Genomic DNA, 14191 nt, shown 5'->3' on the forward strand with positions numbered 1-14191 from the left:
AAGTTTTCATTGTTGCTGGAAGTTTTATTCTGTCCCTAAATATTTGGAGATTTTCTTTCCTTCCCCTGCAGTTTCTTTCCAGTGTATTTTTAGAAATTGGTACATTTTGGCTACTGTCAATTTTGTGTAAAAAAAACAAGGAACAACGAAAGCAACTGCCAACCTATGTCTGGAGTAAATCCCATAGAAGAATGAAAATCTTACAAAACTGTTTACTTTGCTAAAAAAACACACACAAAAAAAAAAACAACAAAAACCCCAACAACACCAAAGGACCTTTACAAAGTAAGGAAATAATTGTCAAATAGTAGATAAAGTTTTGCAATACCAGTGTTGCAAAAATTGCCAACATTGATAAACTGATGTTTCATATAACATCAACATGAAAACATTGGCCCCACTAAAATCTGTGCACAACCAAATGGGTTACAAAAATTACAAAAGGTTTTGAAATTCTTTCCGAGATGTTAGCAAGAAACCTGCATGCTTTAAGAAGAAATATTTTAGGGAAAATTGCTCTTTCATGTAACAATGCACTGGTACTAGATTTTCCATCACAAGTACCTTAGCTTAAGCATTTTGTTCATCAGTCAGTAACATAAGATATATATCATATAAACTGTACTAATATCCATCTGAAAACAAGAAGCATGTAAATGTATGCTTTTATGAATAAAGATCTAGTCAAATATATGCTTCAAGTTAAAGGCGTTTGGTAGAACCATACCTGGATTCTGAAGTTAAGGATTTAGATGTTTCTTTACATTTTCAAAGGGAATCAGGGCATACCAACCCAGATGTCTTTGTCTGATATTTTTATTTTTGTGTTATGTATACTTGCTGGAGAGATTTTTATCTTGGTGTGTTTTCTGATATAATTGCCTTGCAGATATTTGCTTCTATTGAAAACATGCTTGTTCTGGTTTGGTGCCTAAATAAGAATTAAGGCTGTTATCCAGAGACACATATGTGTGAAAACACCAGGCTATGTAATTTTCACATTGTAAATGTACTTGTTTTCTCTGGGCTTGTAATAAATTCCGTAGTTGACTTTTTAAAAAAGTGCTTTTCCAAGTTTTCTAGCTATTTTACGTCTCCCACTTGAAAAGATTTTTTGAACTGCTAATAATAACACTACTCAGAAAAAAGGCCTCTCCATTTTTTAAAGATTCTACCCACAAAGCCTGGTAAATGGAAGCCTGCATATTGTTTTCTCGGACATAAATTAAAAACAGGTACAAGTGCACACACAGTGAGGTATACATCCAAATTAATGGGGTGTTTTATATATCATACCTTATATATATTTAATATTTCATATATTATATATTATACACTATTAAACACTATATTATCTATTGTATTACACTGGGCACAAGTACGAATTGGGAAAGAAGTAGCTGCAAAGCAGCCCTGCAGAAAGGGATCAGGGGGTGCTGGTCAGCAGCAGCTCAGTGTGTGTCACCCGTGTTCCCAGGCAGCCAGAAGGGTGAACCATGTCCTGGGGTGCATCAAACACAGCACAATCAACTGATTGAATCCAAAAAATCCGGTATAAAGAACTGCTCACAGTCTTTTGGATCTTTGAGCAGCAAAGGTATTTATTGACAGCACCGGGAGCAAGTGTGGTTTGCACCACAAAGAACTTGCTCAAAGGTTTCCCACAAAATCAGTAGTCTTTATACAATTTTCATATATGATTAAATGCATATTCATGTGATTACAACATCTATCTATACATATTAATAACAGGCGGAGTGTAGGTGGAGCTCAGGTAGGGCTTGGGGTAGTGCTTCTCTTGGCCCTCAATTTTGGGCTTAATCTCATCTTCCTCAGCTTGACCTTCCTTCTTTTCTATTGTTCTCAACCGGCTCGGTGAAGCTCGGAGAAAGTCTTGGCTCCAGGGCTGTTTCTCCTATTCAAAAGTCTACTTTATCTTACTGCTATTCAAATGTCTACTTTGTCTTACTGCATCCCAATTTATTACCTCTAGGCCTATTATATGTTTCTTTTACCATTCTTTTAAGTTTTGGTCCAGTAGGTAGAACAGAACAAGCACAGATCGTTTAGATGTTGTTAGCTCCTTAGCAGGCCCAGATTTCTCAGTTAACTCTTTTGGGCCTGGCTTCTTGCTTCATGGTCAGAAGAGATAATTCATCCTACTGTACTCAGAGTTGGTGCAGCCTCACCTTGAGAACTGTGTGCAGTTCTGGGCCTCACAATATAAAAGGATGTGAAGATCCTTGAATGTGTCCAGAGGAGGACAAAAACCTGGTGATGGGGCTGAAAGGAATGTCTTATAAGGAGCAGCTAAGGACTTTGGGTTTGTCTAGTTTAGAAAAAAAGAGGCTGAGGGGAGACCTCATTGCTCTCTACATCTTCATGAGGAAGAAAGTGAAGAGGAAGATGTTGATCTCTTCTCTCTTGGATCCAGTGATAGGATGTGTGTGAATGGTTCAAAGCTGTACCAGGGGACATTTAGACTGGACATTTCTTTACCAAGAGGGTTGTCAAACCATGCAACAGGCATCCTATGGAGGTGATCAATACCTCAAACCTGTCAGTGTTCAATTGGTATTTGGCCAAGGCCCTTAATAACAATACCTTGACTTTTGGTCAGTGCTGAATTGGTCAGGCATTTGAACTAGATGATTGTCATAGGTCCTTGACAACAGAACTATTCTATTCTATTCTTTGTAGAATTCTCTGCATTTCACCTTGGTCCTGACATTAGCTCAAATTCTAATACCCTTCTCCAGAGAAAAAGTGAGTCATTTCCATCCTCTTACAGTGTAGTTCCCTCTTTGAAAGTGTCTCTTTGAGTGTGCTTTGAGTGGAAGAGTCTAGCAACTTGCAGCTCAAAATATATGACCACATTAGTAATCTTGTGGTTAACAGTAGGAGCAATTTAATAATTTTAGTGGTTACATCCATACTTTAGAATTCAATAGTGTCTCTCTGTGACTTCTGTATATCAATTTCAGATTTTTCCTTGTGTAGGCAGGCAGAAGAGATGTACAATGCTTAAATCTAATTCCACTAGAATCAAAAGAGAACTTTTCTATCCACTTTGTTCAGCTTAGGATCAGTTCCTTCCAGTATTTTTCCTTCAAATAGAAAATGTGGTCATACCTTTAACCACAGAAGTTGGTACAAGTCTTAAGCAATGACAAAGGGCTTTGTATGGCTGCTAGATTTGATTTGTATCCCACAGTAATCCAGAGATGGTGTTTAAAAATGTCATCACTCTTAATGAAGCCTGGTATCAACAAGCTTGAGTAAACAGAGCCCTAGTGTGCTCTGCTGCTTGAAGGCAGCACTCTCTCAATGTTTATTGACATGTTTGTCCAGTGTCAGAACTTGCCAACACTGGATTTCTTTTTAAGAATGATGAGAGTTTTAAAGATCTGTCTGGCAGAGGTTTGCAAATTCATTGCCAGTACAAGGAGAAGAATAAAAAAGAGTAAGGAAGTGACCCCAGGAGGGAAAGTTTTGAATTCTAATGTTTGGTTTCTAAGATGTGGTAGAAAGCTTGCTCCTAAAAACAGAAGCATAAAAGGAGAACCGAGTTTCCTTAACAGATATTTCACTTTTATTACTTCCTTCTCATCAATTCATTCCTAGCTTCTCTGAAAAAGATGGCACAAGTTTGCAACAAATTCAGCCTTTATTTACAAGAGACAGAGAATTCTTGAAAGCTCCTCAGAGCTCACTACCAGTTAGCACATGGAAACCCAGAGAGTTGTCTGAGGCTTTGAAATATGAACATTTTGCCTTTTTTTTCTGAGCCAAAAAAGAAGACTGAATATTATTATGGACTCCCAAATGGACAGCTGGGAGAGCCTTGATGAGAAAGTAACACCTGATGATGCATTTATATTCCAAATGTATTTATTTTAGTTGACTGGATATAACTTTTTATGTGTTCACATTACAAAACTACACTGGCAAACACATTCTACCAGGAAGAATATTCTTGAGTAACGCATTCCACCACAGAGGCTTGAATGTTTCTCTACTAATCAACAAAAATGCAGATTCTGCCTTTAAAGATTACTTTGCTGTTTGAATATGTAAATCAAAGCCCATTCTCCCTGACTGTATAAGAATATAAGCAAGAAATTCAGGGAGCAGAAAGAATAGTATGTAGTTATAGAATCTATTATTATATAACTGATCAATAAACAAATTGATTATATCCAATAGTAACTAGCTATTCTTCTTTCTCTTCCAGGTGCATGGGTTATAATATCTGACCCATTTCACCTTTTCTTCTGATCTGTTCTTTTCCAGAAACATTTGATTGCTCTATTTTCCTACCTAAATGCTCTGTCACAAAACAGTAGCACTTTATCTCTTCTCCATATCCATTCTCACTGCTGATCAGTAAACTTCTCCTCCTGATGCCCTTGTGTAATGGGGATATCTGTCTCTTAAGTTTATAATACAATCACAGCTGTCCTTCCAATTCTACATTAAAAAAATGGCTAAGCTATAGATTTTCTCCAAACATCACTGTTACTTCTTCACAAAATTTCATGGTTTCCTTTCCTGGGACAAAAAAATTAATTTTTTTTTTATGAATTCATCTAATTTTGCTCCCTCATCTTCAGCATTGCCTAGCACATAGTAAAAATCCATATGTTTACAGAATGGTTTACTAACAATTCTCAGGCAAAGAATAATTTGTTTAAATAAATGTTTAAACAGTCCCTAATTAATGAATTAGGACTTCAAAGAAAGCTTGTGAATAACTTCAGCTCTGCCTCTAATTTTTCTGATAGCTGCCTAGAAAGTTCTGAGAGATTGTCTAGCTTTCCAATCAACCAAATCTGCATAACAGTTTTACTACGATAATTACTCTTCTAAAACAGAATAACACAAAGGAATGTTTATTTTAAATGTGCTGTTGTTATCATTATTTCTATTATTATTTCTATTATTATTATCATGACTAAGACAATCATGACCAGAGCTGCATTGTGATAAATAAATGGCCCCAACCCACAGGGAATGAATATGTTGTAGATGGGGGTTTTGACATCATTCATTATCATGGGTTATTGAAAAGTTAAAGTTGGGGCTGCCATTATTACAACTGATACCAATGAAGGCAGTAAACGTTTCTGCTGTTCTTCAGTTGCTCAACTTTGTTGATGACAGGCTATCAAAGGCCTTGTCCCCTGGGTTAAACGATGCATAGGAACAGAACAAAAATACAATCTCAGTCTTGAGAGTCTATGCTCTAAGATAAGATGAAGCAGAAACAATACACTTGCACATATAATCAGGAAAGTATTTTCAATAGAAACATTTATGGTCTTCTTTTTGGAAGTAACTGCCTGTTCCTGGTTGCCCTCATCGTAGATGTGCATCAGGTACTGCATCCTCAGGTGTTAACCACTCTGGCTAAAGGGCAGCTTGCTCACATTATGATCCTGACAGAAAATGATAAGAAAAAAAGTCTTTCCGTTTCACAGCATGAAAGACAGATGTTTCAAGACACTTATGGAGTGATTTTCCCCATGATTAAGGATTACAACAGTCTGTCCATGTAGAAAAAAGAAGTTTTACTTGTATACACAACATACAGCATTTTCCAAGGTTTTGTGCTGTTCCTGTCATATTCGTTTTCTGGGGGTTTTTTTCTTAATAATGAGTATGTACATATATAGCAGTTTACACCCTCACGTCTGCTACATGACCATGAAAAACCAACACAATCAAGCTCACAGTCAAGCTCATAAATGTATATTGTTGATGGGAAGCATCAAGGACTAATGTTTGAATTCATAGTTCTTACACTAGGCTGATTTATATTCATTACAATATTCAATTTTGGAATTTCAGATTTCTTTTTTTCTGCAGGCTAATGAAAAGAAAATATTTCTCATTTTCCTACTCTCATAGTTATTTAACATCTTAAGGGAAATTAAATCTTTATGCATAGCCAAATAATTTTGGTTAGAATTAATTCAATGTCGAAAAGAGAGAGGGAGGAGAAAACAAAAAAACAGAAACCCCCCAAAATTCTCTTTACCATATAATTTTCAATCACTTTTAAACCCCAAAATAATAATTCTCAGTTATAAGGCACATAATTTCAAATTGGAGACAAGGGCGTAAAACTTTAAAGGTACTCACTAGCTTATATGTGTCTGATTCCAGATTGCAGCTGTATTCAGTCTTAGTCTAAATGCTCTAGTTGATGTGAATTTATTTATCTTCTGTCAACTAGTCCACACTTTGGTTTTTGAATCTGTTGTAGCTGGCTTTGACTTTGAATCTGTTGTAGCTGACGCCTTCCATTGTTTTAGCTTAATATCTAATTTCATTCTCTCATGTTGCAACTACTGTTATGCTTGCTTTTATTTGTTAGGTAATTCTAGGCAATTATCATATCCTCATCATACCTTCATCATTAGTGTTCCAGCCTGTTTAAAGTATTCCTGCAAATCATTCCTTCCAACCTCTAAATATTTATTGTTTTCTCTAAGGTTCTTCCAGCTTGCTGACAGAATTTGGATGAAATGACTCAAGTTGAAAGAACTTATCTCAGGGACATCTCAGCAGTACGTATCTTGCTTGGAAGTTCATATTGTTAGCCAAGTATTCAGGTATATTTCATATTCATATTTCCTGCACACATTTTTGGTAACATATGACCGCAGAAGGAAGGGGGAGAAAGAGTTCCCACGTGAGCAAAAAAGTGATTTTTACTAGTACTGATGATCATCTGGGATGGCAGTTGATACAAAATTGAGCAGTGCTACTTATGAGACATATGCTGTGATGTGGTATATGTTCAGATAAATTTTGCAGTGAACTGCACTCATCTACCTTGTTTATCTAATGCAACTGGCTGACTGCAAAAGTTCTCTGTGTCAAACTACATTAGAATGATTGTCAATGTAAAATTAATTGACAAGCCTGGCAACTGGCAGAGCTATCCCTTCAGGGCTTGGAGGTTAAACATCTGTGTGAAGTGATGTTTCCTGGAAAGCTTTACATAACTGTAGAAGTATTTTGGGCAAGCACTTAATGTTTTAGCTGATGGAAGTTAGCAATGTAGAAAGAACAAGACATGGACACTTGAGAGGATGTGTTGGGTCACAGTTTGCTGACAGCCTCAGCATTGTACCAAGACGTTAGAATGCTCAGGATATGTAAGCTTTTAAGGTCTATCTCCATGTGTGTATGTGATTGCATTTGGTACAAGGCCCTAGTGACCCAAAGAATTTGTGGTATCTTCCACTAGGTGAGTGTTTACCTTGAAATACTCATTTCTCACACACAGGTAAGAAAGGTGAGGTCAAACTCTTAATCAGCAGATTTTGTCAGAGAAGAATGATAAGAGAATGAAACCAAGAGTCTTCATTCTTTTGAAACTTTATTATCAATCTACTGCAGGGGCAATTCAATCATCTTAGCCAGGAAGCATTGATGGCTTCTGGATCTGGACTGATCATCCTAAGATTTCTTTCCTTTCTTTCACTAAAAATAGACTTTTTATGATGTGACCTATTTTATTATGAAGTCGAATATATAACATACATCATCCTTAGTTTGTTCTGATGCTGTTTTATAGCCAATGCAACCCATATATACTCTGCATTAACAAAAGAAAAAGAATACTTTCCTCTGAAAGCTCATTAGTTCAGAATCCTTGGTAGTAACCACAAACCACACATACCCTCAGAGACTTAAGCTTGAGTCATAGAATCATAGAATCACAGAATGCTTTGGGTTGGAAAGAACATTAAAGATCATCCAATTCCAACCCCCTGCCCCGGGCAGGGACACCTCTCACTAGATCAGGTTACTCAATGTCCTGTCCAACCTGACCTTGGACACTGTCTGGGATGGGGTAAAGGGATGATGCCAGGAATGGGGTATGTCCTGTGAAGGCCCCTTCTTGAGCAACAAGGAAAGCAGAACTCTGTATGTTCTACCCCTTTGCCAAAATTTGATGAGATCCAAATAATACTCTGGTGTTTATTTCTGAAGTTCTATCTCGTATTGGCCTTTTCTATCTCGTATTGATTGGCCTTTTTAGCCACCAATGCGCCTGCAACAAACGTGGGTAGAGCTCTTCCCAAATCTTCGTTCGCGAAGCCTAGCCATGATATTTGTGAAGTCATACAATAAGTTTACTGCAACAAGGTATCTGAACCCGCAGCTCCAGTGTACTTCCTCATCCTTGCTCAAGTCAGAGACAACATACAGCAAAATAATGCTTGATTTACAAATGATTTACAAATAATACACACATTAATTCTTCTACTTTTGATACTGTTTCAAGTGTCAGAAGTACTGTAGAAGTTTTAGGGTGTGCTCACATGGAGTCAGAATTTTAAAGTATATATTTGAGCAGTGAGGACAATTCAGGGATTTTTAAGGATAAGCAACTTGATTTGAGTATATCAGGTTTTTTATTTCTTACTCATACATACTTGCTTACATTTGATAAGTCTATGAAGGCTTCTCCCTAAAGGAAGACTCTAAATGTCCAAAGTCTCAGACTGCTTTTTTTGGGTAAGTCTTATTCTGCTCCTTTCATGTCTGTCTGTGGTCTTCAAAGATTGGCATGCATTCCTCAACATTTGCAGTTCATTCATTTCAGCTTGCAGATCACTCAGTATCCCATCTTCCCTGGAGGAAGGCTTATAATGTGAATTCATGTGGGATAGGAAATCTTCCCATCATTAGAATACATATTTTTATGAAGGAAAAACAGATCACAGATTTATAGCCAAGACCTAAAGTCTTAAGTTAAATGTCTATGGGAATGCCGAGTATGATATAGTTAGCAAAAAACAGTCCAGCCATCAAGATTTATTTATTTATATCATTTTATATTACATTAATAAATTGTCAGTGCAAGGACAAGATCAATTGAAGTCAAGTCAAGTAATTAAACCTACAAAAATGGCCCTTTTTTTAAATTATCATTACCCCAGAGCTTAGTATTTTACTGGTTTCCATGTTTACAAAAATCATTGAAGTTTAAACTCTTGAGCATATTGGCAGTAACTATGTGAAAGGCTGTTAATTTGAAGCACAAAGTAGTGACTACACTAGGGGTCACAACAAGAAATGTTAGTTTTATGCATATGGAGATTTCAATCATTTGTGTAAATGCATCATATATATTTGGTAAACCTGAAGGAATTGCTATTGTTTTCATTGTCAAAGCAACAAAATGCTTCTGCTAACAATCTTCATTTTTATTTATTGAATATAAAATAAGGCTACAGAAGAAAAAAGAGAAAAACTAAAAATTTTCTTCCAGGGCTCTAGGTGTTTGTATCTAGTATGAAATTCATGGCTTTAACCTGTGCTACAAGGGAGATCTGAGCACCAAGAGTAGAAATTCAAAATAGCCTCCTTACATGCAACCTGGCTAGCAGATGTCTGTAAAGAAACCAGCATAGAAAGTTATGAACATATACTGGAATTTCAGTGAGAAGATGAGATATCCCCCTCCAAGCTCAAAGAAAGTAGCTTTCTAGCACCTGGAACATATAGGCTTGAACTTGTCTTTCTAATGTACCCCCTTTCTAACAAAAATTGTAGAACGATCACACCTATTTATTGGGTGGAAACTGCAGAGAAAACCACTGAAAGATGGGAGACAGATGGTTGAAAGCATCTAATTATTCTTTTTCTGTGATTTACTTCACCTCCTGTAGAGCAAAAATGGTTGTGAATGGCCTTGTTTTTGTTGGAATTGAAGAGGAAAGTAGAGTATTTTCATCTTTCTTTTTCAAAACACAGACTTACGGACATTTTCAGCAACAGCTGTTAAGCTGTCAAATATCCAGCAAAATGCTGAACTGAAAATAGAGGCCAATCTGTTAAATTAAGCCTTTTCTTTAGAAACTCAAGAATCTCAGAACCTAATACTAATTTTTTTTTAAAAACTAGTTGTCTCTGCAATGTAAGGTAACTTGTTTCCTATAATGGCCATTGATGGTGAAATCAAGCCAAAAAAATGCATCAGACATCCTAGGAAATAACTTGAACTGTCAAAACAGATCAACATTTGAATCCTGACTATTTGGAAATGTGACTCGATGAGTGATAGGTGAACTTTTCAACGTTCAGAGGCTTGGAGTAGATCAACATGAAGATTGAAAGAGTGAAATTCTTGCTGTAGTAGAGTAATTTGGATTTTCTGTAGCCTGTCTAAACAAGCTAGTATCTTGGAGCCAAACTTAGACTTTGCGTTTGTGAAATAATCCCACTCAGTTCATTTGGCTGCTGCTCATCTACACCAGAGTGGAGCTTAATCCTATCGTTTTTGCTAAATTGGTAGATGTCATACTTCCTTACTCCCTTCTAAGAATAACTATTCTCATACAGGTACTAGATTACTCTCCTAAAAGAGGGATAAAAGAAGATGCAACCGAAAATCATGGTATTTTTGCATCTTATTTATGATTCTTCATTGAGGACAGAAGGAGGAGAATTTACAATAAAGAACAATAAATTTGGTTGGTTGGAAGTTTTTCTATGTAAAATTTAGAAAAAATTCTGATCATTCTGGGATACATGTCCTCCCTTTCTAGGATGTTTGCCATTTGAGTATATTCTCTACAATTGAAACACAGAGTCTTCCGAACTGATCATCCCTCTGATTACACATATAGAACTTCAAAACAATCTCCATTATTAGGCAAGAAAACCAAAAGAAAGTTGCCCCTACAGAAAGTTAGTGGAATTCCCACCTGTGGGTAGCTCTACTCCTCTTCCTGTTCTCCATGTTATCATGGCAGAAAAACAGTTAATAGGGCAACAAGGGAAATTAGAGTAACTCTTCTGTAATACTGTCATTGTAGCCATCAGAGTACCCAGAGCATGACCAATACCTACTGAAAGACAACAGAATAGAGCTAACAAACTCTCTTCCCTTTCAAAAGTGTCACCTTGGAAGGATGATGTACGTTTTGCACATAAAATAAATATATGGAAGGTGAGGAAAAACCCATATTACAACAATTTTTATACAGTATCAATTCCTGTTTTCTTGGCGAGTTAAAGTTGCAGGGTTTGTACATGGTTTTGGCAGGGCTGCACTGGAGTTTATCATCCAAAAATTTCACAAGTATGTGCTCACACCTTCCAATAAAGCCTTATAGCTTATGTCCATTTCTAGCTTATTTCATCTTAATTAATGCAGTGCAATTAAAAAGCCTTTGTGTGTGAGTGTGAATGTATAGAAGACATGAGAGAAAAGTGTCTCTAGTACAAGTTGTAGAGATGAAAGTGAAATTCCTGAGATCATAGAGTAGTGTAGTGGAAAAATGTCTGAGAGCTTTGGCATTATGATTACTAGAGTACAGTGTCGTATGCAGCAGAAGGACATTTCTTCCAATAATTGAATACATGACTGTTTTTTATGATTTCTTTAAATAGGTAGAGAAAGGAAAGCAAAAAGATTAAAAGAAGAAACCAAGAAGAGAAGATCTGGAAAAAAAAAAGTGGATTATTTTAAAGTAGCAACTCAGTAATTGAGGTCACGTCTATACAGTCACTCAGTTACTGTGCTAGGTCTATATTAATGATCTGACACATGATAGGGGATACTAAATCCCTGTGCTTAACTTATGGAAAACTTTCAGAATGTGACATAACTGAAGATTTAAAAAAGAATTACCCACAGGACTATCTTACCAGTTCTTAATTGTATGTGAGTACCCTCATTCTAAATGAAAAGTAGTCAAAGTATTCCCAAAATTTATTCTCCTCAATTGGTTCACCTCAGCCTTGGCCTGTCTTCTCTTTCTCTTTCAATGAGTGCTTTTTACATGGTTTTGAGGGGCACAAAGTCTTGGGTTTATGATCACCTTTGCTTCAGTGTAATTGTTTCAATGTGCTCACTATAGCTTTAATACTTCAAGAAATAAAGGCTTTAGAGAATTCACCTGAATGGAAAGACTTGGTTATGGTCAAAAATTACATACACTGCTGTTAATTTACATAAATACAAATCATCCCACAGAAGTGTTGTCCAGATGGTTTGTTTCTTTAGCAGAAATAATGGGGTGGGTTGCAAATCCAGAGTTCATTAAGATTTAAAAAATCCATTTGCTTAAGAGAAAATGCAAAAGCTGCTGATAAAAGCTTTTGCACAGCAACAAGAATACTGCTTTCAAATTTCTTGAATTTTTAATGCTTTTGGGAAGAAGGGGGAGGGGAGAAAGAGAATTAATACAGACATTTTCAGTGTGAAATATTTCAACATTTTTAATGGACTCCAAAGTGTAAGCTCTGAAGCTTCTGTGTATATTGCAGAAGCAATGCCGTTGTGTCATTTAAACTCAGAGAGAATTTCTTCATTGCCAAAGAAAACATTTTGACCACACAAAGTTAGGGAATATTTTAGCAAGCTAAAATCTCCATCAAACACCAAAGAATATATTTTTGAATTTTTTTTCTCTTTTTTGTTTACCATCAATTTTTAATATTCAAGGAGAACCTTACTGTGTCTTTTCTATATTCTCTAACATGAACACTATCCAGAAGAATATGTTTGACAAATGCATTTTCTTAAATGCCAGCATACCTTTTATTATTTTTTCTCAAAATTATATATTCTTCAACTGTCTATGTAAGCCTGGATGGTACAAATCTAATATCAAAACTTATATTTCCTTGGTGTTGCTTGCTTTTCATGAAGAATTATTAGTACAATAATTTATTACTTTTTAGCTTCACTGTCTTCACTTAATGGCTTATTCTGTTGAATAAAATATTCTTATTGTTTGTTGTGTTTTTTGTTGTTTTTTTTTTCTCACTGCAACTATAGCTCATTATAACTTGTGTATAATTTACTTTACATTTAAATCATGGTCTGTTCCAGAATTACTGCTTCTCAGGTACTTATATCATTAGGTATTGTCTGTTATTCAGATCATTGTACACCAGATTTTGCATAAGCTGAGATTTTTCTATGTTCAATCTCATTTTATAATGTTTTAGACAATTATCCTCATCTGTGTGGGTTTATTTGATGTATTGCTGCATTTTCACTGGTATTCAAAAATTCTGCCAAGTTATTATAATTTGTGAATGTAACTGTTAACTTTGAATTTTTCTTTCCAAACTATTTTTATGTGTGTTAAATAAAATAGAAACTATTACTGATCACTACAAATTGAAAACATTGAAAACTTGCAGGCAACTAAATTTTTTACAGATTTGGTCAGATGTTTCTGATTTTGACTCTTCCTACTGTTATGAAAGTAATAATTTAAAAGACTGACATAAATATTAAATATTTATAGCTTCCTAAAATATTCTGTGGTTACACACACACACGCACACACACACACACACACGCACACACGTGTGTGTGCGTGTGTGTGTGTATGTATTTATGACAGTTACCTTGGAAAAATGCACTTCTGACAGGGAAAATGGCAAAATAAAGAGGTGTGATATTTTAAGGACTTGACTGTTGGCTGAGCAGTTACACCCAAAAAGATATAATCAGGTTTATTAGCCATGCACTCATGAGGCTCATGAAATCAATTCTATAACACAAATCTGTGGGTTTGCATATACAGAGAGATGCTCACATGCATTTACCTTAAAAATTTAAGGAGGATCAGTGAAAATCTGACCTAGTTGTTGCTTAATCTGTCCTCCTAATATAATGGCAATCATTTTCCCACCTTTAATAGAAGAGTATGAAGTCAGGTTTTCTAGATATCATGTTGCTCAAAAGAGCTGGTGTCATAATCACTCTCTTATTCCTTCTTCTCCTTTCTACAAGACTTTTTATTTATGTCCTGTTTACCCTTTTGATCGAGATATTTATGCTACCAGACGAAATCCCAAACTTACGAAATCCCAAACTTACGAAATCCCAAAATTACAAAATTTTAAGAAGGCCCAGCAGAGAGGTAAAATGTTCAAATGCCTGTCTGTTGCAAGAATACTCACACCTTATTTTGTTGTGAACTTCATTTAATATTGAGTATACAATTCTCAGATAAATACAGAAACGTATTCTTTCATGATGAAGTGATCTTCTAATAATTGGTTCATGAAAGAATATATGCACTTGTTAATGTTAAAAATGTCCACAGTAAATAGGCTTTAAGCTCGGGTCATTATTTTTAATCACTTTTCAGCTCTTTCTTATAAACTTCTGTACACTAAAATAATATTTATCAGTGTCAAG

The sequence above is a fragment of the Neopelma chrysocephalum genome, unplaced genomic scaffold (genome assembly GCF_003984885.1).
Source record: "Neopelma chrysocephalum unplaced genomic scaffold, ASM398488v2 Primary Assembly neopelma1_24, whole genome shotgun sequence".
Lineage (NCBI taxonomy): Eukaryota > Metazoa > Chordata > Aves > Passeriformes > Pipridae > Neopelma > Neopelma chrysocephalum.